Source organism: Ylistrum balloti, unplaced genomic scaffold (genome assembly GCF_031769215.1).
Source record: "Ylistrum balloti isolate Yb309-2 unplaced genomic scaffold, AGI_CSIRO_Ybal_v1 Utg370766, whole genome shotgun sequence".
In the NCBI taxonomy this organism is placed as follows: Eukaryota; Metazoa; Mollusca; class Bivalvia; order Pectinida; family Pectinidae; genus Ylistrum; species Ylistrum balloti.
In genome coordinates this window covers 404,664-432,459 of record NW_026782449.1, presented here as the reverse complement: position 1 = coordinate 432,459, position 27,796 = coordinate 404,664, and the positions used below count along the sequence as shown (strand labels likewise).

At 43.2% G+C, this 27,796-nt stretch overlaps 1 pseudogene; it reads left to right on the top strand.

Annotated features, from left to right (window-relative positions):
- Positions 1-242: 242 nt before the first annotated feature.
- On the top strand, positions 243-24,784 carry LOC132558178 (uncharacterized; annotated as a pseudogene).
- The last annotated feature ends 3,012 nt before the right edge of the window (positions 24,785-27,796 follow it).

The window sequence follows — 27,796 nt, the reverse complement described above, 5'->3', positions numbered from 1 at the left end:
ACTGAACTGAGACTTTTAGTCTAGCAATTTTGTTATTTCATATAAACATTTTTTGTTTGTTGAATGTTATGTAAGTAAGAAATGGTAATATTGTGAATCGCCTGATGATCAGTGATCTATCCCTAGCTTGGTGTGTAATCACTGAGGCGTAACATTGCCTTTATTGGGTGTGCTACTTACAGAACTTTTTGGTTCAATCTTTTTAGTTGGAGATGTGATTTGGCCAGGTGTATGTTAGACACATGGAAACCATGGGGTAAGTTTGTTTACTAAAACGTGTCTTTTATCAGTGACTTAAATAGGATGACAATATTTCTACTGTGTTATGTGTGGAATTTTATGTAAACGTTTAGACCGAAATATCCTTAACTAGATACCTGCATTAAGTCCTATAGGTGTTCGATATTTCATTCATAAATCTAAAACTACACGGTGTGGTCGCTTAGAATAACAACTTCCTTCATATACTGAAAATATCAGCTTGAATGATGTTCAAAGTATAATCTGAATATAGTCATTTCTCAGTTACTGACTAAATATCAGAGTCCTTTTGGTCATTGTAATAATATACCAACGTTATTGTAAGTTATCTTAATATTGTCAATACTTTCAATATCAGTTTCCACCATTCACAATTTAATCATCATATCACCGTCTCCAACTGTCATTGTTATATCACCGTCTCCACCAGTCATTGTTATATCACCGTCTCCACCAGTCATTGTTATATCACCGTCTCCACCAGTCATTGTTATATCACCGTCTCCACCAGTCATTGTTATATCACCGTCTCCACCAGTCATTGTTATATCACCGTCTCCATCAGTCATTGTTATATCACCGTCTCCACCAGTCATTGTTATATCACCGTCTCCAACTGTCATTGTTATATCACCGTCTCCACCAGTCATTGTTATTTTATTATCGATATCACCGTCTCCATCAGTCATTGTTATATCACCGTCTCCACCAGTCATTGTTATTTTATTATCGATATCACCGTCTCCAACTGTCATTGTTATATCACCGTCTCCACCAGTCATTGTTATTTTATTATCGATATCACCGTCTCCATCAGTCATTGTTATATCACCGTCTCCACCAGTCATTGTCATATCACCGTCTCCATCAGTCATTGTCATATCACCGTCTCCATCAGTCATTGTTATATCACCGTCTCCATCAGTCATTGTTATATCACCGTCTCCACCTGTCATTGTTATATCACCGTCTCCATCAGTCATTGTTATATCACCGTCTCCACCAGTCATTGTTATTTTATTATCGATATCACCGTCTCCATCAGTCATTGTTATATCACCGTCTCCACCAGTCATTGTTATATCACCGTCTCCACCCGTCATTGTTTTATCACCGTCTCCACCTGTCATTGTTATATCACCGTCTCCACCTGTCATTGTTATATCACCGTCTCCACCCGTCATTGTTATTTTATTATCGATATCACCGTCTCCATCAGTCATTGTTATATCACCGTCTCCACCCGTCATTGTTATATCAACGTCTCCACCCCTCATTGTTATTTTATTATCGATATCACCGTCTCCATCAGTCATTGTTATATCACCGTCTCCACCCGTCATTGTAATATCACCGTCTCCACCCGTCATTGTTATTTTATTATCGATATCACCGTCTCCATCAGTCATTGTAATTTTATCATGCTGTTGTGTATTATTGTCGTATAACATCAGGGTCCCCATTGCTATGATAAAGCCTGCTTTAGGTACCAAGGAGGTTTTACTGGTAGACGTTTTACCATTATAAAACTTGTTGTATTATTCATCATTGTCCTCTAGAATAGACAAGTAGTATATTGTGGATTGTGTATTTACACACAGTTTTGTAAGCAACAACAACAATTGGAACGTATGACACGATGAAATTGGACTCGGATCTTTGACAGACAGCGTTGGTCCGATGAATAGACTGACTCATTAGGTCCGGTGTATCATTGATTTAACGGTTATTAACAGTTCAGATCAAGCAATTAAACTATTTTTAAAGTGACCGAATTCATGTACCGTGTCGTTGAAACCAATCCTAGTTAATGATGTCACGGGGTGTAAAACATGAGAAAACGGACGTAATGGACAGATTACGGCCTTGATTGACATTTATAGTTACTCTTATTATTTCTTTCTAATCTTAACACTTCTTTACACAACATACAAGACAGTTTTGAAGTGAACAATTATGAAATATGTTTCATATTAGAGTGACAAATGCGACTTCTTATAACCTAGCAAAACAAGGTAAAACAAAGGCAGATTTTATCACAGAGACAGTAAACAACGATTTGTTATAAACAACGTATCACCGTGACAATAAAGAACGATTTCTAAAATAAAGAGTGATAAAGTATAACACAGTGACAACAAACAAGGACAACAAGGTCATCTTATAAACCATGATAAAATTTATCAGTGACAACAAACAGAGACCACAAGGACATCTTATAAACAATGACAAAATATATCAAGGACAACAAACAGGGACAACAAGGACATCTTATAAACCATGATAAAATATATCAGTGACAACAAACCGAGACAACAAGGACATCTTATAAACAATGGCAAAATATATCAGTGACAACAACAGGGACAAGGACATCTTATAAACCATGATAAAATATATCAGTGACAACAAACAGGGACAACAAGGACATCTTATAAACAATGGCAAAATATATCGGTGATCGCAAGCAAAGTCTTGTTAAGATAAACTGCAAACCAATAAAGTACCCCGACATAAAACAATAAATACCATTCTCAATATACACTAACTGTTACTAAATATACAACTCTTTGTTGAGTACGGTAGGGAATCTGGACGCTGCTCTATCTCATGGCGGTTATAAAACGTCTTTGTTAAATTGTTTGAACTGAGGAAAGTCTTGGGAATGAAAATGAATTATGGTAGAATATCGCTGTAAGGTTGCTTCTTCTAAAGAGATTGGTGATCCTGTTAATGCTTACAACACTAGATAATAAATAAATCCCTGTTCAAGGCTCGTTCCTATCTAGTAATTGACAGCATTGTCATGTTATTATTTATTCTAATCTTTAATCTCATAGTTAAAAGCTGACCCGATAGGATTGGTCGGTACAAACCAAGGCTAAATACCCACTGACATGTCAATTTAAAGTTCAATGATCAGAAGTTCCTGTCAGCTACAGTCTAAAATAATTAAAACGTTTCGGGAGATTTGACATTTTTAGCTGTCAGTGGTATTAACATGGAACTGGCACTGCACCTAATCACTGTGAAATTTAACCATGTAATTTTGACCTGCAATTCACCGATACTATTTTGGGACTCAAGTCCCTTCTCTGCAGCACAAAATGGCCCACCATTTTCCAGTTTAGAGTATAAACAGCCGATATCAAAACGATGTCTTAGATATAATGTTCTAGATGCGACACTGTGTGACTAATGGGAGTATGTGTACAGTTTTTACTATAAAACTTCGATTTTCACTATGATTACCGTACTGAGGAATCACCGGCTTTCGATGGAGGTTACAATGTAATATCAAGGTGGTTTAGTTGTCCTACTCTAGTACACGTGTTGAGTATGTGACATGATTCGAATTTTTTCTAGACTTCTGATGAAGAAGACAGCTTTAATTTCCGGGAATCGTCTATCTGATTCTAGACTTATTTATTTCTGATTGAAATTTCTTTCTTTTTTTTAAATGCTTCTATATCTGTACTTCAGAGGAGTCTCAATGTGAAAGTTGATTTCTACATAATTACACTTAACTAATGTATCTTAGGACATAGTTGTTTTCAAAGTACTCTGATATCGTTTTCCGTCGTGTGATTCTTACTTAGGAAAAGGTTTGTTATCTAATTTCCGAGATACATGACCCCTAGTCCCCTGATTTCCGTTACAGTGCTATATTTCCGGTTGGCTGCTCTTTTCGTGTTGGTGTAAAGTCTCATTACTTCCTTAGTGCAGATCAGAACTCACGTTTTCATGATGATAACAAAGCAACACAAAATATCAACATATTAGCATAAGCATAATCCAATCTCATATTCAATAAAAACTATGGCAAAATATGAACAATGGAAAGAATTAGTTGGACTCTCCCGAAAAGGTACGAATCGAATAAAACCAGGTGTTTCGGAAGAGTACGTCTTTTGCTTCAACGACGACACCCACCAAGTAAACCTTGGTTAATTCAAGTAAGCAATGTCACTTTCTCAACAACAACGGAATCAACAAAAACTAACGAGTATCAAATACGTCCAGCGTCATATCACACACACACACACACACACCATCACACATACATACACACACACATACACACATACACACACACACACGTACACACACACACACACATACAGAATATTTCTCAATGAGATCGCTATGGCGACCATAAAACTTTTAATCCACCTGCATCTTTCGAAACCCTGATAGTTGGTTAGTATGGGTGATTCCTATGTTACCCTTCTGTCATGTTTCAGACACAAGAAAATGTTCCAACCAAAGATCGTGAAAGTCTGCCCTGTAGAGGATGGTAAAGGAATATACATAGAGTGGACGGTGAGTATATTCCCCAGTAGAATAATGTCTCAAACTATTCTCCACTTATTGTAAATACAAGAAGCCATTGTATAGGTTCTAAATTTTCTTTATTACTGCAAATGTACTCAAACGACTTGTGGCAGATAAGGAATTATATGTCATTCGTTTTTTATTGAGGAGGTTAAGGACGCTGTGTTGGATTTCATTCATGAAAATTCAATAAAGCATCCTCATGTTGTCGTTATTGGAAGTAGTTTGAAATTTGTATATCAAAGCACTCTTTATAGTGTATTTTTGTAAAGATATACGGTGCGGTCGTTAGATTTCTCAGTATAATCCTATAAGGTAATAATGTATGGACTATGCTAACTTTGTAATCAAGACTTTGATGTACCCTACGAAAAAATCAATCTTATTTCGCTCCTTTATACAGACGTGTTTTTACCTGAAATATCCAGTTATCGCTGTCTTTATAGTGACACTGTCTTTCATAACCATAAAGAAAACACATCTTCAATTGTCTTCCATTTGCCTGTATTACTCCAACACAATATAGATAAACGGTCCAATGTTTCTGCCGTAGGTCCCTAAACACCGAACATCACCTGCAGTCATCGGGTATACAGTAGCATACAGGCGATGTGATTTAGATATCGACTTCAGCACACGAGGAGCTTTAGGGGGCACAACCAGCAACATAGTTGTGTCCCCTTCCAAGGCTAGTTCGGTTTATGAAATAAAAGTAGCGGCATTCAGTCACAAGGAGCTGGGAGAATATTGCCCCCAAGTCACGTGGTCATTAAAAGGTAAATACAGAATTGTCGATATAAAACTGGATTGTATATATCATAACAAACTGAGAAATCCAATAATTTGGCAACAATAAATAAATGAATTTCTGAGATTAGAACAGAGTATGGACCTTATAATATTGATTCTCATTCATCAAGAGTAAACTATATGAGAGCAGTTGTGGAAACATGTGTGACGTCTCGGTGACTTCATTTGATAAAGCGAGAATATACACGAGAGGTACTTTCGTCAATATTATATCACATTATTACAATGTTTCACAGAAAATTGGCGGAGTTAATTATAACTTATATTACCATATACATTGTGGTAAATATGTACGTGTTGACCTATAGAAACCAATCAGGATACTCTTTGTTGAATTTTTGACTAAGCGAGAGTTTATGGGTTCCCTCATTCTGACGGAGAATTTTTATATTATTTTATATAGTTGCACATTACTGTAACTCAAGACTTATCATGTTTGTAAGTAAACTGAACACCATTCAGGGCTATTACTACATGTAACAGTGGTAGAATTATATCTCATTATTACACCTATCTAATTATATACACATTATTATCTTTATAGTAAGAACTATATAACTTTAGTTTTATAACTTCGATATCTGGTAGGAATGTGTAGTATGTGTGGATTAATTAATGATCGCAAACCACCTGCCGACCTACCCCACGTACTCCGTATTAACTCATTCTGGTACTGAGTGTATTCAACACTATGTATGTATGCCCCCACTCTTGTACCGAGGCATGGTGACCTCCCATCTACCTTCCAAAATGTTGCCCCCTAGAGTGTCACCAAAATCTATTGATCTAATAATACACTTCTGTGTGTACATGCCAACCATTCAGGCATTGTTTAAACAGACTACCGCCATTAATCAATAGAACATCTAAATTATACATGGGGGTAAAAAAGAAACCTAATACCAGGTGATAGTACCTGGAAAGTATATATCAGTTACCTGGGCGGTAGACCCGCCGATACCGATACACACCTTACCTGTTACTAATTAACACAGGCGGGTTAATGAACTACGAGGCCGTGTATAACAACTGTGTACCCGGGTGTGTCCACTCATACCGCTGGATAATCAGTTTATCGTAAATTCATACACAAAGAGTAATTGCTCGTGGTTATTGTATAAGATTTATAACCAAATCTGCTGACGTCAACAACTCAACATGGCGGAGGTACAGGCGTGCCAGGAACATATGAGGACTATCGGTAACTATTTTATGTCATTCATTTTGTGTTACTATTTTTTAAAGTTGTCATTGCCGTAAAATGTACGAGTTTTTTTTATTGTTCTGATACCGTGGTGTATTGTGTACTTCTGTGCTGGTGGTGGGGTAAAGTGCATTTCGGTATTGATGTAGGTTAGTTTTCATATCAATACTAAGATGCATTTTGTCAGTTTGCGTTGACGACGTGCTGGAATGTAACGCTGTGTTGTGTTCATTGATATGTCTGATGCGGTTTAAATTGACGATGTGGAAAATTTTCCATGGGCTGAACCTATTGGATTGCGTAATTTTGTGTTGACGATGTGTTAATGTTACCATTGTACTGAAGATATAGGCCTGGTCCTTTTATGTTAACGATGTTGTAATGTTTACATTGTAATGAAGCTATAAGTCTGTTCCTTTTGTGTTGACCGTGTGGTAATGTTACATTGTAATGAAGCTATAGGTCTGGTCCTTTTGTGTTGACTATGTGGTAATGTTTCATTGTAATGAAGCTAAAGGCCTGGTCCCCTTGTGTTGACGATGTGGTAATGTTTACATTGTAATGAAGCTATAGGCCTGGTCCCTTTTGTGTTGATGATGTGGTAATGTTTACATTGTGATGAAGCTGTATGTTTGGTGGTCCTTCTCTGTTGACGATGTGTTAATGTTTACATTGTAATGAAGCTATAGGCCTGTTCCTTTTGTGTTGACGATGTGGTAATGTTTACATTGTAATGAAGCTATAAGTCGGTTCCTTTTGTGTTGAACGTGTGGTAATGTTACATTGTAATGAAGCTATAGGTCTGGTCCTTTTGTGTTGACCATGTGGTACTGTTTCATTGTAATGAAGCTATAAGTCTGTTCCTTTTGTGTTGACGATGTGGTAATGTTTACATTGTAATGAAGCTATAAGTCTGTTCCTTTTGTGTTGACGATGGGGTAATGTTTACATTGTGATGAAGTTGTAGGTCTGTTGGTCCTTTTGTGTCGACGATGGGGTAATGTTTACATTGTTGTGAAGCTATGTATCTGGTCCTTTTGTGTTGACGATGTGGTAATGTTTACATTGTAATGAAGCTATAGGCCTGGTCCTTTTGTGTTGACGATGTGGTAATGTTTACATTGTGATGAAGCTGTAGGTCTGGTGATGAAGCTGTAGGTCTGGTGGTCCTTTTGTGTTGACGATGTGGTAATGTTTACATTGTAATGAAGCTATAGGCCTGGTCCCTTTGTGTTGACGATGTGTTAATGTTTCATTGTAATGAAGCTGTAGTTCTGGTCCTTTTATGTTGACAATGTGGTAATGTTTACATTGTAATGAAGCTATAGGCCTGGGGCCTGTAACTAGAAAACCACCTTAACACTAAAGGTAAGGGCACAATTTAAGGGGACGTTACGTAAAAAATATGGGTGTAACTCGAAAGTCCCTTAACGAGCCACTAACTTTCCCTTTGGAGAATTTTTATATCTCGTAACAATCCCTTAAGACAAGATTTTGCGAGAACGATAAGGGAGAAATTTCCGGAGTCCGGGTGTTGGTTTCTTTCCTACAATGAATTTTACCAGCTCTGAATCTTCTGTGCGTTTTAGGACGCAGATAATTTATCAAAGCTTTCAACTGATTATATTTCTATTTGGATACATCAACAACATGGCTTCCAATAAGCGAACGCGAAAACCCAATTTCTCTGTGACTGAACTTACAGCATTAGAAGAAAGAGTGATGAACAACAGGGAGGTTACTTGGTAAATTTTCTGACACAGTATCAAACGAGAATGGGTGAATATTACTAAAGCAGTCAACGCGGTAAGCAACAGTCTCAGAACGGTAGAAGATGCCAGGAAGAAGTGGCAAAATTGGGTCAGTGTTGTCAAGAGGCCAAACTGAAAAGAGAAAGCTGAAACAGGTGGCGGAACAATTGACGGAAATGAACTGAGTGAACTTGAGGATAAAGTGATTGAGGTTCTTGGAGTTACAGTAGTACACGGCATCAGTGGCGACATCAATGACACATTCGATGTACAAACGTTGATGAAATGTTAAAAGCGATAATCTAATACGCGTAAAACTGTATACAACTGTGTAGTAATTCTATCACCGAGCAATTATGTCATACTCATAATAAACAATGACGTCAACATTTGATCATTAAAACATTAAGGTAGATTTATTTGTATTTAAAAAAGTCCATTTTGTGATATTGATATCCCTATCAAGCAAAGTAGCTTGGTATAAATAACTAAATAATTATATATTTTTGAATCTTTATTTTGAATACGTTTTGAAATGTTTGTAAGAACTTGTGTCCATGATTACGTTTTCATAAATTATAAAAGACAATGTTTGTTTTTGAAATAAAGTTTAAATCAAGAAAACACTCTGTTAATTAGTTGTTCCCTTACGTTAATCCCACTGTCGTTATCATCGAGGTTGTAGATTGCCTCGTCGTTGTCATCATCATCCATGTCGTCGATCTCGGGCAAAGGGAGATTTTTCTCTATGCAGATATTGTGCAAAATTGCGGTTGCAATCACAACAGCAACTGCTATCTCCGTTGCCAAATGAAGTGGTCGGTAGATAAAGCGGAATCTCATCTTCCATAACCCAAATGCACGTTCAATTACACAGCGTATAGATTTGTGACAGACATTATACTTTCTGTCGGCGGGGGTTCTTGGATTCAATTTTGGAGTAAGTAACCATGGTCGCAAGCCGTAACCACTGTCACCCAACAACCATCCTCCAGTTATTTCTTTGTCCATATAAATGACTCGTGTGTTGTATCAGGCCATTTTGCCACAATATTGAGAAATTTCAGTTTAGCGTCACACACTCCTTGGATGTTAAAAGCGCGAAATCCTTCTCGACAAACATAGTGGTATTCATCAATGGAAGGTGTTTCAATGGGTATCAAAGTACCGTCTACAGCTCCCAAGACACTCGGAAATCCACGGATATTATAGAAATCTCGTTTAACCTTCAGCTGTTCCGGTATATCCATGGGGAATGTTATATATTTGTCCAAATGCAAGGTAATAAAACCAATAAAGGTTTTAATTGTTCGAGATACTGTCATTTTACTGACTCCATGTGCTTCACCGATTACTGGCATATAACCACCACTAGCAAAATATCTTAATGCAATCATGATTTGAAGTGAAACTGGAAGAGACATACTTCTCCTGGTAGGTCTCTCGAGTTCCTCTTCAAAAGTATTACACAGCTCATAAATTGTTCGTCTGTCTAAGCGATAGTCTGAAATAACTGCATCATCGCTCAGGTAATCCAGCGGATGTCTTCAGTCGCGAAATAAACGTCTCGGAACGTCCTGATCGCGGTTCAGAAGGACTAAAATCGCCATTTTGTTTACTCTAAGGTAGCCTAGTAGTTTCCTTAGCTTAAGGGCAAACTCAAAGTCAAACGAGAGCTTCTAGTTACAGGAAATCATCCGTTGAAAATGCCTAAGGTGATCTTTGTTTACTCTTTGGGCTAACGAGGACATCGAGTTACCCACTTATTAAGGCAATCGTAAGATTCCTTTACGTCAGCGTTAAGGGAAGATGTACAGTTATTTGTATCTTTTTACCGTTATACCCTTAGCGGTATACTTAAGATCCTTTCTAGTTACACCTTAACACACAAGGGTAATGTTAAGGCAACCTTAAGTATTAAGAGGGCTTCTAGTTACAGGCTCCTGGTCCCTTTGTGTTGACGATGTGGTAATGTTTACATTGTAATGAAGCTGTAGGTCTGGTGGTCCTTTTGTGTTGACGATGTGGTAATGTTTATATTGTGATGAAGCTGTAGGTCTGGTGGTCCTTTTGTGTTGACGATGTGGTAATGTTTACATTGTAATGAAGCTATAGGCCTGGTCCTTTTGTGTTGACGATGTGGTAAAGTTTACATTGTAATGAAGCTATAGATCTGGTGGTCCTTTTGTGTTGACGATGTGGTAATGTTTATATTGTGATGAAGCTGTAGGTCTGGTGGTCCTTTTGTGTTGACGATGTGGTAATGTTTACATTGTAATGAAGCTATAGGTCTGGTGGTCCTTTTGTGTTGACGATGTGGTAATGTTTACATTGTAATGAAGCTATAGGCCTGGTCCTTTTGTGTTGACGATGTGGTAAAGTTTACATTGTAATGAAGCTATAGGTCTGGTGGTCCTTTTGTGTTGACGATGTGGTAATGTTTATATTGTGATGAAGCTGTAGGTCTGGTGGTCCTTTTGTGTTGACGATGTGGTAATGTTTACATTGTAATGAAGCTATAGGTCTGGTGGTCCTTTTGTGTTGACGATGTGGTAATGTTTACATTGTAATGAAGCTATAGGCCCGGTCGTTTTGTGTTGACGATTTGGTAATATTTCATTGTAATGAAATTATAGGCCTGGTCCTTTTGTGTTGACGATGTGGTAAAATTTCCATTGTAATGAAGCTATAGGCCTGGTCCTTTTGTGTTGACGATGTGGTAATGTTTACATTGTAAAAAAATTATAGGCCTGGTCCTTTTGTGTTGACGATGTGGTAATGTTTCATTGTAATGAAGTTATAGGCCTGGTCCTTTTGTGTTGACGATGTGGTAATGTTTACATTGTAATGAAGCTATAGGCCTGGTCCCCTTGTCTTGACCGTGTGGTAATATTTACATTGTAATGAAGCTATAGGCCTGGTCCTTTTGTGTTGACGATGTGGTAATGTTTCATTGTAATGAAGCTATAGGCATGGTCCTTTTGTGTTGACGATGTGTTAATGTTTCATTGTAATGAAATTATTTCGCTTATCGTTATAATCAAGATGTATGTTTCCAAATACCATGTTTAATCTACAATTTGAAAAATGACTTTTCATACAAACTGTTAGAACAGAAGCATTCTCAATATTTCAGGAGAATGGATGAAAACTAAAGAGCAGAACTTTTTGATTAAGAATAACCATCAGATCCCTGTTCATGAGAAGACCCCTCGAGACCAGGAGTTCCCTAACGAACAACCAAAGGACTGTTACCTGTGTGCAGTCACAGACGAATACCTGGCCTATATCCGGTTCCTTCAGGGGTTCACCGAGGGAAAACTTGACAAATGGTGGCTTGAGAACCTTTCTCTTCGAAAAATGTGTACGGAGCGACTGCTTGGTCGACTTGTCATAGTTCTACACAACCAATTTTGATAAACCGAAAGTTATATATATAGTTATGTGTGTGTTGTTTGTGAGGAAATAAAGAATTGATAATTCTTTCCAGGGATTTTCATTTTTTATGTCGTGAGAATTATACAAATAATTAGGAATGGGTTTGATAATACACGTATGTGGTAAACATGACGAATGTGTTTCCAGTGCCATCTGGGCAGGCAAGTGTTGGTCCCAATAGATTTATTCTTCTTCATTAAGATTCACTAATGTATATTTTGATTAATTGAAACTACATTTTACTCTGACAATACCAACTTTATTAATTATTGGTCTGTTTTTTAATTGTAGACAAAGAAGAAATAAGATCGCCACTTGCAAGTGAGTATAAGCACTATTTATCCAGTTTATATAGGGCTTGGTCGCGGTATGGCTCTGTGTTATCTGTACAACTTCAGTGGGGATGTTGACTAAAGACATTACAAGGGTATACCTATTCATGGCTGCCTAGCATTAGCAAATATAAATAGATAATAGAATTATCATAGAAATATTTTGTGTTAATGTGCAAGCTATTATTTATATGAATACATTTGCTATATATGTATGTTCACAGAACTGATCCCCGTGCCCCGAGTAAACAAACTGACGACAACAGACAAAGGGAGATCAGTCCTGATACAATGGGAGGTGAGTTGTAGTCTTTTCCTACAGACAAGCGATCATGTGACTTGTGAATGAATAGATGCAGGTCTGAGGATAAGCGTTGATGTAACTTGACCAAAATGAAGATCGGTCAGAGCGCAAGCAGTGACTTGATAGGTTAGAGGGAATGGTATATAGTACTGAAAAATAAACTGAAAAATGTCACGTGTTTAGGGATTTTAATGGATTTATATAAAGGTATGAGATTATATAATACAGGTTTGAAAAAACTGGAAACGTGCCAAATGCTCTGTACATGACAGTACTGAAAAGTCCAACGTATTTAACGAGTTTTACGTCCAATATTACGGCCTTTCAGCGGACGATGTGCCATTGATTACTGTATGTCTTAGATAAAACAAAATAATGCCCCTCTACAAACAACCGTAAGATTGTAGACATACTGATGGTAATATTGGTAAAACAGAATCCCTTCTTTGTTGGTTGATACGGACTTTATAAACAATTATACTCTGTCTTTTTATCATCATAGATTCCAAACGACAACTCACCCGTTATGATCGAAGGGTTTCTCATAGCCTACCGTCAATGTGGCCTCGGATCGACAAATCAAGTCAAACTTGTTCCCGGAAGTGACGTCGCTGTGCACGTGTTAACAGGACTTCAGACATGCACCCTTTATGAACTGAAGGTTGCAGCGTATATTGGCGAGGGAAAGGGGCGTTACTCCATACCGATGATCATAAGGACAGGAGGTAGGATACATTGTGTATACATATAAGATCATCCGACTGGTACCGAGAACTTATAGTCAAGTACAATGGTTCATTGTGGTTTTCTTTCTGTTTTCAGTACAGACACCGGAGACAATGCTGATACAAAAATCAACAGGTAGGTCGCAATTATGTGGACACAATTTATGTACATGTTATCAAAGATTCATTTCAATTGATTTTGTCATCTTAAACATCTTATAGACAGTCGCTATTTGTTTTCTAATATTGAATCAATTGTTTACTTCGTCAGAATCGTTTGATATTGTATTATTACTTATTATCTATTTTCATTACGAGACCTCAAAACGTATCGAAATATTACTTCTGTGATGGTAGCGTTATCATCCCAAATACAAGGGCTGATTAATAAGTTGTGAGCTTTGTATTGAAGACGTAAAGCAGGGGTGTCATTCTTAATCGCTACTACTCCCTGACTATTTAAGGCTTACCCGAACACTGGTATCATTTGGTCAGTTTGTGTCGAAGAGGTGGCACTCTAAAATCGCGGAAAGAGTAATTCAGTATTTGCATAAGAAAGGTCTAGCACCTAAGAATACCCATACTGATGTGGTAGCAACACTAGGGAATGATGTCCCTTCATATGCTACAGTGAAAAGGTGGGTGGCGGAATTCCAGCGTGGCAGGCAGAGCCTTGGGGATGATGCCCGTCCTAGAGGGCCTGTCACTGTTGCAATCTCAGAAATGGTCAGTATAGTCCATGTTCTGGCCGACAGGTGACTTACAGAGAGATATTTACTCAGTACAGTGGGGATTTCTCAGGAAAGAGTACATTCCATTCTGATGGAAGATCTTCCAGTGAGAAAGCTCTCAACCCGTTTAATACCAAGACTTCTGACAGTTGATCAGAAGCTCACCAGACGTACTTTGTTGTATGCTAATATGACCCTTTTAGAGGCAGATCCTGTTTTCTCGGGAGGTTTGTGACTTTGAATGAAACGTGGGTTCATAATTTCACCCCAGCGGCTGATCAAGTTTTAACAATGGAAGCCTCCTGGTTCACTCAAAGAAGGCAAAGACTGTTCCATCAGCTTGAAAAGTTATGGTCTCGGATTTCTGGGATGCCGATGGTAGATTTTCTGCAAAGCGAAGGAGGTTATGAATCATCAATGTGGAAGTGGCATTGAGGTTATCCGAATGTCAGGGGGACGGTAGGTTATCCGAATGTCATGTGGACGGTAGGTTATCCGAATGTCAGGCAGGCGGTAGGTTATCCGAATATCAAGTGGACGGTAGGTTATCCGAATGTCAGGTGAACGGTAGGTTATCCGAATGTCAGATGGGCGGTAGGTTATCCGAATGTCATGTGGACGGTAGGTTATCAGAATGTCAGGGGGACGGTAGGTTATCCGAATGTCAGGTGGACGGTAGGTTATCCGAATGTCAGGTGGGCGGTAGGTTATCCGAATGTCAGGTGGACGGTAGGTTATCCGAATGTCAGGTGGGCGGTAGGTTATCCGAATGTCAGGTGGGCGGTAGGTTATCCGAATGTCAGGGGGACGGTAGGTTATCCGAATGTCAGGTGGGCGGTAGGTTATCCGAATGTCAGGTGGGCGGTAGGTTATCCGAATGTCAGGTGGACGGTAGGTTATCCGAATGTCAAGTGGACGGTAGGTTATCCGAATGTCAGGGGGACGGTAGGTTATCCAAATGTCAGGTGGATCGAATGTCAGGTGGACGGTAGGTTATCCGAATGTCAGGTGGGCGGTAGGTTATCCGAATGTCAGGTGGACGGTAGGTTATCCGAATGTCAGGTGGGCGGTAGGTTATCCGAATGTCAGGGGGACGGTAGGTTATCCGAATGTCAGGTGGACGGTAGGTTATCCGAATGTCAGGTGGGCGGTAGGTTATCCGAATGTCAGGTGGACGGTAGGTTATCCGAATGTCAGGTGGGCGGTAGGTTATCCGAATGTCAGGTGGGCGGTAGGTTATCCGAATGTCAGGTGGACGGTAGGTTATCCGAATGTCAGGTGGGCGGTAGGTTATCCGAATGTCAGGTGGGCGGTAGGTTATCCGAATGTCAGGTGGACGGTAGGTTTTCAGAATGTCAAGTGGACGGTAGGTAATCCGAATGTCAGGTGGACGGTAGGTTATCCGAATGTCAGGTGGACGGTAGGTTATCCGAATGTCAGGTGGACGGTAGGTTATCCGAATGTCAGGACGGTAGGTTATCCGGAATGTCGGTAGGTTATCCGAATGTCATGTGGACGGTAGGTTATCCGAATGTCAGGTGGGCGGTAGGTTATCCGAATGTCAGGTGGACGGTAGGTTATCCGAATGTCAGGTGGACGGTAGGTTATCCGAATGTCAGGTGGACGGTAGGTTATCCGAATGTCAGGTGGACGGTAGGTTATCCGAATGTCAGGTGGACGGTAGGTTATCCGAATGTCAGGTGGACGGTAGGTTATCCGAATGTCAAGTGGGCGGTAGGTTATCCGAATGTCAGGTGGGCGGTAGGTTATCCGAATGTCAGGTGGACGGTAGGTTATCCGAATGTCAGGTGGACGGTAGGTTATCCGAATGTCAGGTGGGCGGTAGGTTATCCGAATGTCAGGTGTACGGTAGGTTATCCGAATGTCAGGTGGATAGGTTATCCGAATGTCAGGTGGACGGTAGGTTATCCGAATGTCAGGTGGACGGTAGGTTATCCGAATGTCAGGTGGACGGTAGGTTATCCGAATGTCAGGTGGGCGGTAGGTTATCCGAATGTCAGGTGGACGGTAGGTTATCCGAATGTCAGGTGGACGGTAGGTTATCCGAATGTCAGGTGGGCGGTAGGTTATCCGAATGTCAGGTGGGCGGTAGGTTATCCGAATGTCAGGTGGACGGTAGGTTATCCCCAATGTCAGGTGGACGGTAAATAATACGAATGTCAAGTGGGCGGTAGGTTATCCGAATGTCAGAAGGATGATCGGTTATCCGAATGTCAGGTGGACGGTAGGTTATCCGAATGTCAGGTGGGCGGTAGGTTATCCGAATGTCAAGTGGACGGTAGGTTATCCGAATGTCAGGTGGACGGTAGGTTATCCGAATGTCAGGCGGGCGGTAGGTTATCCGAATGTCAAGTGGACGGTAGGTTATCCGAATGTCAGGTGGACGGTAGGTTATCCGAATGTCAGGTGGACGGTAGGTTATCCGAATGTCAGGTGGACGGTAGGTTATCCGAATGTCAGGTGGACGGTAGGTTATCCGAATGTCAGGTGGACGGTAGGTTATCCGAATGTCAGGTGGACGGTAGGTTATCCGAATGTCAGGTGGTCGGTAGGTTATCCGAATGTCAGGTGGGACGGTAGGTTATCCGAATGTCAGGTGGACGGTAGGTGGGCGGTAGGTTATCCGAATGTCAGGTGGACGGTAGGTTTTCAGAATGTCAAGTGGACGGTAGGTAATCCGAATGTCAGGTGGACGGTAGGTTATCCGAATGTCAGGTGGGCGGTAGGTTATCCGAATGTCAGGTGGACGGTAGGTTATCCGAATGTCAGGTGGACGGTAGGTTATCCGAATGTCAAGTGGACGGTAGGTTATCCGAATGTCAGGTGGACGGTAGGTTATCCGAATGTCAGGTGGACGGTAGGTTATCCGAATGTCAGGTGGACGGTAGGTTATCCGAATGTCAGGTGGGCGGTAGGTTATCCGAATGTCAGGTGGACGGTAGGTTATCCGAATGTCAGGTGGGCGGTAGGTTATCCGAATGTCAGGTGGACGGTAGGTTATCCGAATGTCAGGTGGACGGTAGGTTATCCGAATGTCAGGTGGGCGGTAGGTTATCCGAATGTCAGGTGGACGGTAGGTTATCCGAATGTCAGGTGGACGGTAGGTTATCCGAATGTCAGGTGGACGGTAGGACGTTAGGTTAGGTTATCCGAATGTCAGGTGGACGGTAGGTTATCCGAATGTCAGGTCGACGGTAGGTTATCCGAATGTCAGGTGGGCGGTAGGTTATCCGAATGTCAGGTGGACGGTAGGTTATCCGAATGTCAGGTGGACGGTAGGTTATCCGAATGTCAGGTGGGCGGTAGGTTATCCGAATGTCAGGTGGACGGTAGGTTATCCGAATGTCAGGTGGGCGGTAGGTTATCCGAATGTCAGGTGGGCGGTAGGTTATCCGAATGTCAGGTGGACGGTAGGTTATCCGAATGTCAGGTGGACGGTAGGTTATCCGAATGTCAGGTGGGCGGTAGGTTATCCGAATGTCAGGTGGACGGTAGGTTATCCGAATGTCAGGTGGACGGTAGGTTATCCGAATGTCAGGTGGGCGGTAGGTTATCCGAATGTCAGGTGGACGGTAGGTTATCCGAATGTCAGGGGGACGGCAGGTTATCCGAATGTCAGGTGGACGGTAGGTTATCCGAATGTCAGGCGGGCGGTAGGTAATCCGAATGTCAGGGGGACGGTAGGTTATCCGAATGTCAGGTGGACGGTAGGTTATCCGAATGTCAGGTGGGCGGTAGGTTATCCGAATGTCAGGTGGACGGTAGGTTATCCGAATGTCAGGTGGACGGTAGGTTATCCGAATGTCAGGTGGGCGGTAGGTTATCCGAATGTCAGGTGGGCGGTAGGTTATCCGAATGTCAGGGAGACGGGAGGTTATCCGAATGTCAGGTGGGCGGTAGGTTATCCGAATGTCAGGTGGACGGTAGGTTATCCGAATGTCAGGTGGACGGTAGGTTATCCGAATGTCAGGATGGACGGTAGGTTATCCGAATGTCAGGTGGACGGTAGGTTATCCGAATGTCAGGTGGGCGGTAGGTTATCCGAATGTCAGGTGGACGGTAGGTTATCCGAATGTCAGGTGGACGGTAGGTTATCCGAATGTCAGGGGGACGGTAGGTTATCCGAATGTCATGTGGACGGTAGGTTATCCGAATGTCAGGTGGACGGTAGGTTTTCAGAATGTCAAGTGGACGGTAGGTTATCCGAATGTCAGGTGGACGGTAGGTTATCCGAATGTCAGGTGGGCGGTAGGTTATCCGAATGTCAGGTGGACGGTAGGTTATCCGAATGTCAGGCGGGCGGTAGGTTATCCGAATGTCAGGTGGACGGTAGGTTATCCGAATGTCAGGTGGACGGTAGGTTATCCGAATGTCAAGTGGACGGTAGGTTATCCGAATGTCAGGTGGACGGTAGGTTATCCGAATGTCAGGCGGGCGGTAGGTTATCCGAATGTCAAGTGGACGGTAGGTTATCCGAATGTCAGGTGGACGGTAGGTTATCCGAATGTCAGGGGGACGGGTAGGTTATCCGAATGTCAGGGGGACGGCAGGTTATCCGAATGTCAGGTGGACGGTAGGTTATCCGAATGTCAGGCGGGCGGTAGGTAATCCGAATGTCAGGTGGACGGTAGGTTATCCGAAGTCGGTAGGTTATCCGAATGTCAGGTGGTCGGTAGGTTATCCGAATGTCAGGTGGACGGTAGGTTATCCGAATGTCAGGTGGACGGTAGGTTATCCGAATGTCAGATGGACGGTAGGTTATCCAAATGTCAGAAGGATGGTAGGTTATCCGAATATCAGGTGGGCGGTAGGTTATCCGAATGTCAGGGAGACGGGAGGTTATCCGAATGTCAGGTGGGCGGTAGGTTATCCGAATGTCAAGTGGGCGGTAGGTTATCCGAATGTCAGGTGGACGGTAGGTTTTCAGAATGTCAAGTGGACGGTAGGTAATCCGAATGTCAGGCGGGCGGTAGGTTATCTGAATGTCAGGTGGACGGTAGGTTATCCGAATGTCAGGGGGACGGCAGGTTATCCGAATGTCAGGTGGACGGTAGGTTATCCGAATGTCAGGTGGGCGGTAGGTTATCCGAATGTCAGGTGGGCGGTAGGTTATCCAAATGTCAGGTGGACGGTAGGTTATCCGAATGTCAGGTGGGCGGTAGGTTATCCGAATGTCAGGTGGACGGTAGGTTATCCGAATGTCAGGGGGACGGTAGGTTATCCGAATGTCAGGTGGACGGTAGGTTATCCGAATGTCAGGTCGACGGTAGGTTATCCGAATGTCAAGTGGACGGTAGGTTATCCGAATGTCAAGTGGGCGGTAGGTTATCCGAATGTCAGGTGGACGGTAGGTTATCCGAATGTCAGGTGGACGGTAGGTTATCCGAATGTCAGGTGGGCGGTAGGTTATCCGAATGTCAGGTGGGCGGTAGGTTATCCGAATGTCAGGTGGACGGTAGGTTTTCAGAATGTCAAGTGGACGGTAGGTAATCCGAATATCAGGTGGACGGTAGGTTATCCGAATGTCAGGTGGGCGGTAGGTTATCCAAATGTCAGGTGGACGGTAGGTTATCCGAATGTCAGGTGGGCGGTAGGTTATCCGAATGTCAGGTGGACGGTAGGTTATCCGAATGTCAGGTGGACGGTAGGTTATCCGAATGTCAGGGGGGCGGTAGGTTATCCGAATGTCAAGTGGACGGTAGGTTATCCGAATGTCAGGTGGACGGTAGGTTATCCGAATGTCAAGTGGACGGTAGGTTATCCGAATGTCAGGTGGACGGTAGGTTATCCGAATGTCAGGGGGACGGTAGGTTATCCGAATGTCAGGTGGACGGTAGGTTATCCGAATGTCAGGTGGGCGGTAGGTTATCCGAATGTCAGGGGGACGGTAGGTTATCCGAATGTCAGGTGGGCGGTAGGTTATCCGAATGTCAGGTGGGCGGTAGGTTATCCGAATGTCAGGTGGACGGTAGGTTATCCGAATGTCAGGTGGACGGTAGGTTATCCGAATGTCAGGCTGGCGGTAGGTTATCCGAATGTCAATGGTTATCCGAATGTCAGGCGGGCGGTAGGTAATCCGAATGTCAGGGGACGGTAGGTTATCCGAATGTCAGGTCGACGGTAGGTTATCCGAATGTCAGGTGGGCGGTAGGTTATCCGAATGTCAGGTGGACGGTAGGTTATCCGAATGTCAGGTGGGCGGTAGGTTATCCGAATGTCAGGTGGACGGTAGGTTATCCGAATGTCAGGTGGACGGTAGGTTATCCGAATGTCAGGTGGACGGTAGGTTATCCGAATGTCAAGTGGGCGGTAGGTTATCCGAATGTCAGGAGGGCGGTAGGTTATCCGAATGTCAGGTGGACGGTAGGTTATCCGAATGTCAAGTGGACGGTAGGTTATCCGAATGTCAGGTGGACGGTAGGTTATCCGAATGTCAGGTGGACGGTAGGTTATCCGAATGTCAGGGGGACGGCAGGTTATCCGAATGTCAGGTCGACGGTAGGTTATCCGAATGTCAGGTCGACGGTAGGTTATCCGAATGTCAGGTGGGCGGTAGGTTATCCGAATGTCAGGTGGACGGTAGGTTATCCGAATGTCAGGTGGACGGTAGGTTATCCGAATGTCAGGTGGACGGTAGGTTATCCGAATGTCAGGTGGTAGGTTGTCGGTAGGTTATCCGAATGTCAGGTGGGCGGTAGGTTATCCGAATGTCAGGTGGACGGTAGGTTATCCGAATGTCAGGTGGACGGTAGGTTATCCGAATGTCAGGTGGGCGGTAGGTTATCCGAATGTCAGGTGGGCGGTAGGTTATCCGAATGTCAGGTGGACGGTAGGTTTTCCGAATGTCAGGTGGACGGTAGGTTATCCGAATGTCAGGTGGGCGGTAGGTTATCCGAATGTCAGGTGGACGGTAGGTTATCCGAATGTCAGGTGGGCGGTAGGTTATCCGAATGTCAGGAGGGCGGTAGGTTATCCGAATGTCAGGTGGACGGTAGGTTATCCCCAATGTCAGGTGGACGGTAAATAATACGAATGTCAAGTGGGCGGTAGGTTATCCGAATGTCAGGTGGGCGGTAGGTTATCCGAATGTCAGGTGGACGGTAGGTTATCCGAATGTCAGGTGGACGGTAGGTTATCCGAATGTCAGGTGGACGGTAGGTTATCCGAATGTCAGGTGGACGGTAGGTTATCCGAATGTCAGGTGGACGGTAGGTTATCCGAATGTCAGGTGGGCGGTAGGTTATCCGAATGTCAGGTGGACGGTAGGTTATCCGAATGTCAGGGGGACGGCAGGTTATCCGAATGTCAGGTGGACGGTAGGTTATCCGAATGTCAGGCGGGCGGTAGGTAGTCCGAATGTCAGGGGGACGGTAGGTTATCCGAATGTCAGGTGGGCGGTAGGTTATCCGAATGTCAGGTGGACGGTAGGTTATCCGAATGTCAGGTGGACGGTAGGTTATCCGAATGTCAGGTGGGCGGTAGGTTATCCGAATGTCAGGTGGACGGTAGGTTATCCGAATGTCAGGTGGGCGGTAGGTTATCCGAATGTCAGGGGGACGGTAGGTTATCCGAATGTCAGGTGGACGGTAGGTTATCCGAATGTCAGGCAGGCGGTAGGTAATCCGAATGTCAGGTGGACGGTAGGTTATCCGAATGTCAGGTGGACGGTAGGTTATCCGAATGTCAGGTGGGCGGTAGGTTATCCGAATGTCAGGTGGGCGGTAGGTTATCCGAATGTCAGGTGGGCGGTAGGTTATCCGAATGTCAGGTGGACGGTAGGTTATCCGAATGTCAGGTGGGCGGTAGGTTATCCGAATGTCAGGCGGGCGGTAGGTTATCCGAATGTCAGGAGGGTGGTAGGTTATCCGAATGTCAGGTGGACGGTAGGTTATCCCCAATGTCAGGTGGACGGCAAATTATACGAATGTCAAGTGGGCGGTAGGTTATCCGAATGTCAGAAGGATGGTAGGTTATCCGAATATCAGGGGGACGGTAGGTTATCCGAATGTCATGTGGACGGAAGGTAGGTTATCCGAATGTCAGGTGGACGGTAGGTTATCCGAATGTCAGGTGGGCGGTAGGTTATCCGAATGTCAGGTGGGCGGTAGGTTATCCGAATGTCAGGTGGGCGGTAGGTTATCCGAATGTCAGGTGGACGGTAGGTTATCCGAATGTCAGGTGGGCGGTAGGTTATCCGAATGTCAGGTGGACGGTAGGTTATCCGAATGTCAGGGGGACGGTAGGTTATCCGAATGTCAGGTGGACGGTAGGTTATCCGAATGTCAGGTCGACGGTAGGTTATCCGAATGTCAGGCGGGCGGTAGGTTATCCGAATGTCAAGTGGACGGTAGGTTATCCGAATGTCAGGTGGGCGGTAGGTTATCCGAATGTCAAGTGGACGGTAGGTTATCCGAATGTCAGGTGGGCGGTAGGTTATCCGAATGTCAAGTGGACGGTAGGTTATCCGAATGTCAGGTGGACGGTAGGTTATCCGAATGTCAGGTGGACGGTAGGTTATCCGAATGTCAGGTGGACGGTAGGTTATCCGAATGTCAGGTGGACGGTAGGTTATCCGAATGTCAGGTGGGCGGTAGGTTATCCGAATGTCAGGTGGACGGTAGGTTATCCGAATGTCAGGTGGACGGTAGGTTATCCGAATGTCAGGTGGGCGGTAGGTTATCCGAATGTCAGGTGGACGGTAGGTTATCCGAATGTCAGGTGGACGGTAGGTTATCCGAATGTCAGGTGGGCGGTAGGTTATCCGAATGTCAGGTGGACGGTAGGTTATCCGAATGTCAAGGTTATCCGAATGTCAAGTGGGCGGTAGGTTATCCGAATGTCAGGAGGGCGGTAGGTTATCCGAATGTTAGGTGGACGGTAGGTTATCCCCAATGTCAGGTGGACGGTAAATTATACGAATGTCAATTGGGCGGTAGGTTATCCGAATGTCAAGTGGGCGGTAGGTTATCCGAATGTCAGGTGGACGGTAGGTTTTCAGAATGTCAGGTGGACGGTAGGTTATCCGAATGTCAGGTGGGCGGTAGGTTATCCGAATGTCAGGTGGACGAATGTCAGGTGGACGGTAGGTTATCCGAATGTCAGGGGGACGGTAGGTTATCCGAATGTCAGGTGGGCGGTAGGTTATCCGAATGTCAAGTGGACGGTAGGTTATCCGAATGTCAGGTGGACGGTAGGTTATCCGAATGTCAGGCTGGCGGTAGGTTATCCGAATGTCAGGTGGGCGGTAGGTTATCCGAATGTCAGGTGGGCGGTAGGTTATCCGAATGTCAGGTGGACGGTAGGTTATCCGAATGTCAGGGGGACGGTAGGTTATCCGAATGTCATGTGGACGGTAGGTTATCAGAATGTCAGGGGGACGGTAGGTTATCCGAATGTCAGGTGGACGGTAGGTTATCCGAATGTCAGGTGGACGGTAGGTTATCCAAATGTCAAGTGGGCGGTATTATCCGAATGTCAGGAGGACGGTAGGTTATCCAAATGTCAAGTGGGCGGTATTATCCGAATGTCAGTAGGACGGTAGGTTATCCGAATGTCAGGTGGACGGTAAATTATACGAATGTCAAGTGGGCGGTAGGTTATCCGAATGTCAGGGGGACGGTAGGTTATCCGAATGTCAGGTGGACGGTAGGTTATCCGAATGTCAGGTGGACGGTAGGTTATCCGAATGTCAGATGGACGGTAGGTTATCCAAATGTCAAGTGGGCGGTAGGTTATCCGAATGTCAGGAGGACGGTAGGTTATCCGAATGTCAGGTGGACTGTAAATTATACGAATGTCAAGTGGGCGGTAGGTTATCCGAATGTCAGAAGGATGGTAGGTTATCCGAATATCAGGGGGACGGTAGGTTATCCGAATGTCATGTGGACGGTAGGTTATCCCAATGTCAGGAGGGCGGTTGGTTATCCCGAGGTCAGGTCTACTATGTCTCGACTAGGAGACAGGTCACAAAGCACTACTCACATAAGCCTTCGCTCAGCTATAGGTATATTGTATATATACCAGAAGAACTGTTGGTTATATTACAAATGAAACTATCATGATTCCAAACTCTCGGCATGGTAGATTATTATCTCAAGTTGGCTGTAGTTTATCGTACCTGGTGGACGTTATATTATAAATATTGTATAACGTTAATATCACCTACTGGACAATGTCCCGATATGTTCAATGACCGATATTGTACTAATGGTTCAATACACATGCACTGGAAATGGTTAGGGTTAACAGAAAGATGCTGACAGAATCTACCGTCAACTCGAAATCCGTGAAACGACAGGAAAATATCAAAATATCAAAAAAGAAAGATTTACATGGAGATTTCGGAGATATCACGTCTGTTGTTAATACATCCCAGATATATCATGTCTGTTGTTAACGCATACTTCACATTACTAAACCTGAAAGACTACAAACTTGTTTTGCAGCCTCCTACCCAGTATTTCGGTCCTACCATAGCCGGGTACGTGCTGGCTTTCAGGGAAGCCAAGTCTCCTGACAAGTCTTTCCAGACCTGCTACATCCGGGGAATTAACACGTCATTTCACGTCATCAAAGGTGTCCGGAAAGGAGTCGACTACGAGGTCAAATTAGCAGCGTATAATTCCTCTGGAGACGGTCCCTTTTCTCTCAAAAAAGTTGTCCGCAATTCAGGTAAGGATATATTAAGTATCATTTGATATTTAAGACTGAAGAATCGCCGAAGGAAAATCGTTCTTTGCTGTCACGGTCAATGTGTTACTCAATAGTGCCGACTTCATTTTAATGAGATATCCTTATTTTTCAGGGGAGAGAATCAGCAGCACACAAGTCAAACAGATTCTTAAGAAAAATAAGATCAAGCTTCCCACGTGAGACATCACGACAACAGAATTGATTGTGGTGTGTTATGTATATCAAGGATGACAAGAGATGGCGCTGTAAAACCTACCCGCTACAATAGTTTGGACGATTGAGTGACATATCTCTAATATAACGATGTCACTTCATCACTTCTTCGTTTTGGACTACTGTTATCGTACACGACCAATGGCTTGGTCGTAATCATGAGTTTTTCGTTCCTTTACACTGCCTGGTCTTGTGTTGACCTCTATTGCACATGTAGGAAGCTGGACACGTGACAGATGTATGTGAACCTTTAGCTTGACCTTGTGTTGACCCCTGTTGCACGTGCACGTAGCTGGGTACGTGCTAGATGTATGTGAACCATGAAACTAGCTCGTGAAAGAACATAAATCTTACAACATGGACATGGACAAGGGACACATTTATGTATATCATAAAGCTTCCAGCTTAAGCATGTTTAAAACTACAGAAAAACCTTTTTTTATTTTACAAACAAGCTACCAGCTTAGACGAATCAAATGTGTTGACCAGGGTGGAAGCGTGCGAGTCTTACTGTGATAAGAAACTGGACTACCCAGTGAAAACCCACGTGGTCGGGCAGGTGATCCCTTATGTTTTCACGTCTGATCTGGGATCTGATCACAGACTGAGCTGGACACGTGATACATGAACGTGTATCACACAGCCTGAGCTGAGCTGGACACGTGATACATGTACGTGTATCACACAGCCTTAGCTCGACACGTGATACATGTACGTGTATCACACAGACTGAGCTGGACACGTGATACATAAACGTGTATCACACAGACTGAGCTGGACACGTGATACATGTACGTGTATCACACAGACTGAGCTGGACATCTGATACATGCACGTGTATCACACAGTTTGAGCTGGACATCTGATTCACGTACGTGTATCACACAGACTGAGCTGGACACGTGATACATGTATGTGTATCACACAGCCTGAGCTGAGCTGGACACGTGATACATGTACGTGTATCACACAGACTGAGCTGGACATCTGATACATGCACGTGTATCACACAGTTTGAGCTGGACATCTGATTCACGTACGTGTATCACACAGACTGAGCTGGACACGTGATACATGTATGTGTATCACACAGCCTGAGCTGAGCTGGACACGTGATACATGTACGTGTATCACACAGCCTTAGCTCGACACGTGATACATGTACGTGTATCACACAGACTGAGCTGGACACGTGATACATAAACGTGTATCACACAGACTGAGCTGGACACGTGATACATGTACGTGTATCACACAGACTGAGCTGGACATCTGATACATGCACGTGTATCACACAGTTTGAGCTGGACATCTGATTCACGTACGTGTATCACACAGACTGAGCTGGACACGTGATACATGTACGTGTATCACACAGACTGAGCTGGACACGTGATATACGTACATATGTTACCCTGCCTAGATCTGGACATATGATATATCACATCTAACTACTCATGAAACATATTCTTCTTACCCTGTGTTTTTTTTAAACAAACTTTCCATTCTAACTCCAGTGACTTTTATATATTTATCTATCTTTTTATTTACCGTGGGAACCTTTAAACCTCAACTATTAAGTAACATAAATAAGCATTTACAAATCTTAGGGATTGACCTAAAACCATGTGTAATCCTTCAGTAAACACACTTTGCTATCATAAATGCATTAAGATACAGAGACTTGCAGTCCAGAATTAAACTCCTCTATAAAAACTCTACATTTAGAGACCTGCTGTCCAGAATTACACTCCTTTATAAAAACTCTATATAGAGACATGCAGTCCAGAATTAAACACCTCTATAAAATCTATATATATAGAGACCTGCTGTCCAGAATTAAACTCCTCTATAAAACCTCTATATATGTATATATTTGTTAATATCAATTTGAATTAATGTGCGGGAAAACGTGACATATCGCTATATGAATTTGACAATGTTTGATGAATCAGACAAAATTAAAACCTGTAATACATTATTACGTGTCAATTTTACTTTTATATGAAGTACGATAAAACTGTATAGAATCACCTTCAATCTATGTCGCAGATTGTAAAAATGTAGAAAATCTACCATGTCTTTTGTCTTTTCACGGTTTTTATGTTGCGCTTATGCTGACTTCTTCACTCTACATTTTGTCATTCATGGTGAGGTGATAAAAATATCAATTTCGGAAAAAAAAGAGGGGGGGGGACATTACTCATGAGACTGATCAACAAATTCCTTGAAGTTGTTTGGTTTTAAAGAGACAAGCTTCCGGTTTGTGAATGAAGGACACAAGAAATCCGAATGTAAAATAGATCAACTACATCAGTATATTTTGTGAGTTGCCATCTTTTCGGTATGATCCACGTTAACAAGTTCTGTGTCATCTTGTCAGTATGATCCACCAACAAGTTCTGTGCCATCTTGTCGGTATCATCCACCGACACGTTCTGTGTTATCTTGTCGGTATGATCCACGTCAACAAGTTCTGTGCCATCTTGTCGGTATGATCCACCAACAAGTTCTGTGCCATCTTGTCGGTATGATCCACGTTAACAAGTTCTGTGCCATCTTGTCAGTATGATCCACGTTAACAAGTTCTGTGCCATCTTGTCGGTATGATCCACGTGAACAAGTTCTGTGCCATTTTGTCTTGTCAGTATGATCCACGTTAACAAGTTCTGTGCCATCTTGTCGGTATGATCCACGTCAACAAGTTCTGTGCCATCTTGTCGGTATGATCCACCAACAAGTTCTGTGCCATCTTGTCGGTATGATCCACGTCAACAAGTTCTGTGCCATCTTGTCGGTATGATCCACGTTAACAAGTTCTGTGCTATCTTGTCGGTATGATCCACGTTAACAAGTTCTGTGCCATCTTGTCCGTATGATCCACGTTAACAAGTTCTGTGCCATCTTGTCGGTATGATCCACGTTAACAAGTTCTGTGCCATCTTGTCGGTATGATCCACGTTAACAAGTTCTGTGCCA